The following is a 6,280-nucleotide window of genomic DNA, read 5'->3' as shown; positions in this document are numbered from 1 at the left end:
AAGAAGCGTTGCATTGACCAATGAGAAAGAACTCATCAGCAAGGTTGGAAGACTGGCAAACCATCTCAGCAATTATTCCTTAGCAGTTCTTCATTAAGATATGCTGGGGCTTCAGATATCAAAATTTGTCATCAAAACAAAAAGCAATTGATAGCCTCTGTGAATTTGACCAATCCCCTTCCGAAACCATCTAAATTTGCTTCATTGATGAATAAATAAGTAACCTTCACTCTGTTAGCCACTAAATTCTGCACTTTTAACTATATTAAATATTTTAAAGATATAGCTGCCTTATAGTGCCCTTTTATATAGGGAAAAGGACACAATTATAAATCAGCAATTAATATTTAACTAGGATTGAGTGACTTGAGTTCAAGTCTGCAACTGAATTATGAGAGTCACTTTATAAGTGACTTTCACCATCCCTATTCTTGTCAGGTTTTTGTGAAAAATAATCTTTGTGGAGGGGAAAGGAAAAATTAACTTGTCCTGAGATTGTTGAAAGAAAGGTTGGATAAAACTGGCATGTGATTTTTAAAAAAGCAGTGTGAACTTCACCGTTTTCTCATTTTGAGTAAGGTGTCTGCTAGTGCCTTGTTTACGAGCTTTCCAAAACCCAAAGCAGAAACAACATGGAGACTCTTTCCTTTTATTCTTCAGTGATCAGTCTAACCTTAAACATTCATCTTTGCTCCCAAAATGGACACCAATAGTCACATATCTCATTCACAATGCACCACAAAATGAAAATAAAGATAGCAGAGAGCCTTGTCCCATTCTCTCTGCTTTTCTAACCCTCTCTATTGCAAAGTAGTTGCAATTTTATTCACAAGAATTCATGCATGTAGCTGTTAGGTAACTATCGGTATATCTGTTTTTGGACAGGAAGGCTATATTCTAGATATAAAATTCTTGATCTCGTAATTTAAAATATTAATATTTCCACCTACCAACTGAAGCCTGGTTGAATCCAGGAATTGAAACAATACCTTAAATCCTAGAAAGCAAAAGTAAAACTTTTATTATAATGCTGCTTTATTTTCTGTTAGATGACTTTGAAAAGCATGAAAAGGATTTAACTTTTTATTTGACGTCAATGCAAAACTACGCTGAAAGTTGTGGTATTTCACTGCAAACTAAAGAACTGAAGAACTATTGATAGAGAATGACCATTATTCAGATGTTCAACAGATGCACTCAAGGAGATTGGGATTCTGCTGTTGGTCCCATTCTAGCTACCTACATAAATGCTGCAAAAAAAATTGCCACAGTGCTTCCAAATTAGTCATGTATGACTCATCTATGTGATTAAGAGAACCTGTGTTTTCAAAAATTCTGAATGTAAGGAATAGAACATTTGCATATGCACAGTCTCCATGCAGAAGGAATTTTTTAGGCATATGTCAGATCTGAAAAAAGACCAAGATCAGGAGCACTGGGAAAATCTGGTACATTTTGAGCAAGACAGAATGTCAAAATAAAGCTGAAATCACCTATTTAGTTTGAATGACTGGAACGGCTAATTTTATAGTCATTTTTAAGAAGTCTTTTTTTTCCAGGGAGTTACTAACAAAGCTGAAATTATTCAAGGTAGTGTGAGATATAAGAGAGCTAGCAAAAGAGTTTGAAGGTGGTTTGTACATTTGAAAAAACAGCAATATTTCTTATTCCTGAGAATATCTAAGAAAACATGGATCATCAGAGAAGGCACAAATGACCAGGTTCAAACTATCCTACTCTACCGTAGATACTTTATATACAAAGCCCTAGCTCTCTGGAGAGGGGTCTAGTGCTGGGAAAGGTGGAAACAAAGATAAGTAGAGGAAAACCAGCAGTGAGGTAGAAATAGCCTTGGTGGAGCAGTGGGCTAATGCCTCCTTAAGTAACACCAGCTACCTGCAATTAGTGCAGGTTCGAGTCCCACCAGGCTCAAGGTTGACTCAGCCTTCCATCCTTCCAAGGTAGGTAAAATGAGGACCCAGATTGTTGGGGGCAATAAGCTGACTTTGTAAAAATGCACTTGGGGGGGGACGAAAGCCCTAATTTATTTTATTTTTTATTTTTTATTCCATTTATATCCCGCCCTTCTCCGAAGACTCAGGGCGGCTTACAAGCTTAGCAGTAGCCTTCATTCTATGTATATGCCTGCTTATTAGGGCTTTCACACACAACCCCCAAGCGGCATTATTACAAAGTCAGCTTAATTGCCCCCAACAATCTGGGTCCTCATTTTACCTACCTCGGAAGGATGGAAGGCTGAGTCAACCTTGAGCCTGGTGGGATGCGAACCTGCACTAATTGCAGGCAGCTGGTGTTACTTAAGGAGGCATTAGCCCACTGCTCCACCAAGGCATATAATAAGCAGGCATATACATAGAATGAAGGCTATTGCTAAGCACATTGATTTGTGCTTCTTAGATTGTAAGCTGCCCTGAGTCTTCGGAGAAGGGCAGGATATAAATGGGATTAAAAAAAATATTGTCACAGCAGCAATGAGATTGACATTAGAAGACCTGGAAGACCAGGCTATGGATACATCATGGAGAAAATCTGTGGGATTAATGATAGTTAACAGTGGCTCAATGGCAGATAATCAATCTTAACAAATTTCCAATTACTGCAGCTTCTTAAGATAAGTCTTAGAAAGTATTCTGAGATATCCTTGGTCTTTGCTCCCAACACTAAGCACACTTCACAAGCCTATGAGGCTTTCAGTTCTGAATAGTAATGAATCTCCAATTACCATGACACTTTTCTTTTTTCTTAAAAGATTATAATTTACATTGGCTTTGTGTTTTATGTATCTGTGGGAAGTCAGCACCCCAGAGAAGGAAAAATATATTTCCTCAAAGGATCTTAAAGGGGCAGAAAAGCAGGCCCAGTTTTTCTTAATAGCCCCTCAAGCAGAAACCAGCTCTATAGAAATCCAGATGTAAACCATTCAGGAAAGTTGAAGCTAGAAGCTTAGGAAGACAAAGACACCTAAAATCTACATACCCCACCCAAAGTCTAAGGACATAATAGGATTAACCCACAGATGCCAAAGGGCACACCCAGACTCAGGTCAGAATACATGACAGAGGAAATAGCCTTAAACAGGAACAGGAAACAACTCCAAACAAAAGGCTCAAGAAGGTATAAAAACCCACTCCATACATGTGTTCACCCCTTCTCTTTTTTTTCCTTCTAGAGCCATCTTCCTGTCTGGCTCTCCTCTTCAATAAACTGCAACCTTCTTCCTAAAGCAGTTGCCATGTTGTTTATTCCTGGCTTGGACTGAACCATGATGAAGACTTTTCCTTCAACATATCATTTGTCTTGTCTCCCATTCTGCAGTGTCTCGCTCACAGCATACTGCCTCTGCCAGACCCTAAAAACTTTCTGAATTTCAGTGCAGAATCTCTTCTGAAGGTTACTGTCATCCACTGAATTTATTGTTCCCTTTAATTCTCTCCCTTAGAGAGAGATGCTTCCATTGTCACTTTCTGTTGCAAACCTAATGTCATATATTTCTTCTTTAGGATTCTTGTTGGTGAAAACTCTTGAAAAATAGTAAATTTGCTTTATATCTGGGTTTGGTAAATATCCCTGTGTTGAATGAAAATACAAGAATGAACAGTGAGCTTTGCCTAATATTGCATTACAAGATGGCCAATTGCACTTCTCAGTGATTTTTATGGAGCTATTGGCAGCCATAATTGCTGATACCAAGCCAATATCAGCATATGATTAGGCTTAAGTGGTAAAACAGAGATTCAAAGGGAGCATTTATCCTGTCCTGAATAACGACATGCCTCCTAATTCTGTTTGATTAGGTAGTTATATGATTTCCAGAGTTCAGCAGCCTTTCTGATTTACAAGTATCATTGCCCAACCTAACCTTCTGAGTCTAAGCAGCCTGAAATGTTGTTAATTTGCCTACATCCTCAGGCTTTTCGGAATCAAACCTTACAATCTTGCAAACTTTCATGAAATTAAAATAATCATACAATATTCAGGTATTTTATTTTAAAAAATGTTTTGATTTTAATTTAATTGGGCTCTCAAGTACTATACAGCTAAGAGGTAGCTTATCATTCAAGGAGTCACACTGAATTTATTTATTTATCAAATTAGTGCAGTAGAAAAGCATTTTCCCTTCGACCTTTTCTTTCAAGTGGAAAGGAAAAACATCCTTGTCTGAGGTAAATACTAATATGACTTTTGTATAAACGGATTATAGAATGTGGTGTTTATTATTTTTTAAAACGTTTTGATTTACCAAGCCAGATCAGATTTTGCTATTTGCCCTTAAATGAATACATAGAAAAATGTAGATACTTTATCTTTGTTTTCCTTGTTCAAGAGACCCAAATTTTGTGATGTTACACAAAGTTACATTCACTGGCTTAATATCTTGGCATGTGTCATTTCTGGCTTAGATGTTGTTCGAGTTACAGTTTTCTTAGTTGAAAAAGCAGAATAAGCAACTTGTGTTATATTAACGTTAACAAGTTGTATTGTTGAAAGAAATGTTAACCACTGTATGAGGTAAATAACCGGGACAGGAATACACGCGGCAGCTTTTGACAGCTGTCAAAAGCTGCCGCCGGCGAATGCGCAGGTGCAGCAAGCTGACAGCTCTCAGCTGTCAGCACAGCTCACCACCACGCATGCGCAAGCCATCACAAGGACGCAGAGCTGTCAAAACACACCCTGCACCCGATTGGCTCAGCAGTTCAGGCGGGAGAGAAATGAGCAGCTGATTGGTGCAGCCAGGCGGCGGCCGGCTATAAAAGAGCAGAAGCGGAACATATGATTGTCCGGTACCTCAATAAACTGTTAGACCGAGCCAGCTGTCTCTGAGTGGTTCTTGAATCACTTCACTGGTGATGAAGGTGGGATCTGCTTCGCCAAGCTGAAGTCACCGCCAGGGAAGAGAGTTCCCGGCGACCAGAGCTAGTCACGGTTGAAGTCACAAACGGGAAGTTATAACTTCCACAGATGCGGCGAAGCAGATAACCGGACCGAGACAGTATGGCCAACTTCGGACGCGTACGAGAGTTCGACATCCGCCACCCAGAGCGTTTGGAGTCGCATCTGGGGCAGGTCAAAGGGTTCCTACTGGTCAGCAAGATCACCGAAGACCAATCCAAAGCGGCAGCTCTCCTGTATATAAGTGACCTGGCGGTATACGACGTCGCCGTCGGCCTCTTCAGCCCAGAGCCGATAGCTGAGGTACCCTACGCAGAACTAACGGAGAGACTCAACAAGCATTTTATGCCTACGCGCTCTGAGCTGTACTGGAGGGTACAATTTGCACGTCGACACCAGCTGCCGGATGAATCGGTGACCGATTTCATCGCAGGAGTCCGGCACACCGCCTGAAGATGCCGATTTCTGGATTTGGAAGACCGGATCAGGGACCAAGTAGTTATCGGGCTGAAAGATGAGCGCCTCCAGAAGAAAATTATAGCGAAACTGGTTTTAAATTTAGCGGAGGTCTCCAGGGAAGTTCTGGCGTACGAAGACAGCCACCAAGGAGACCCCGCACGGCCCGCAATCGAACAACATGGATCGGTGCATCAAGAAGGGATAGCCCTAAGTGACAACGACGAACTGGAAGACCTGACCGACGTGGACGCCATTCAACGGTGACTCGAGAGACTCCAAACCCGCCGGAATGACCACGGGGAAAAGCAAAAATCCAAAAGCTGCAGTTTCCCAAGAAGCTACCCCAAAGAACAGCGATCCACCTGTGCCAGCTACGGAGGAAACCATGCCCAAGCCGCCTGCTGGTTCCGAAATGCCAAATGCCATAACTGCGGGAAAACCGGGCACATCAGAACGGTATGCCAGAGCCGACCCCGCGAGAATCTTCACGAGTTGGAGGCTACCTCCTCAGGTACGAGACCCACAAGGGCCACTAGCGAAAAGCCCCCGGGGTCCCTAGTGCAGGCGGTAAACAGGGACAGGGAAGCAAAAGGAGTCCACCAGCTAAACCCAAAGGTTAAAATCAGAACAAAATTACAAGGGGTCCCCTGTGACATGGAAGTAGATTCAGGATCCTCGGTCTCACTAATTTCCCTTAAGACATTCAGGGAAATTTGCCGACAAAACCAGAGGCAAATTCCATTAGAACCCCCCCAGATACACCTGGCAGATTACCAGAAAACCACAATTCAATTAAAAGGGAGGGCCAGAGTGATAGTAGAATTCAAAAAATTCCGAGGTCCACTAAATGTGTTAGTCACACAGGGAGATCGAACCAGCCTAATCAGCCTGGACTGGTTCAAGGCCT

This window comes from Vipera berus, assembly GCF_964194415.1.
Source record: "Vipera berus genome assembly, chromosome: 3".
NCBI classification, from domain to species: Eukaryota; Metazoa; Chordata; class Lepidosauria; order Squamata; family Viperidae; genus Vipera; species Vipera berus.
This window is presented reverse-complemented; position numbering follows the sequence as displayed.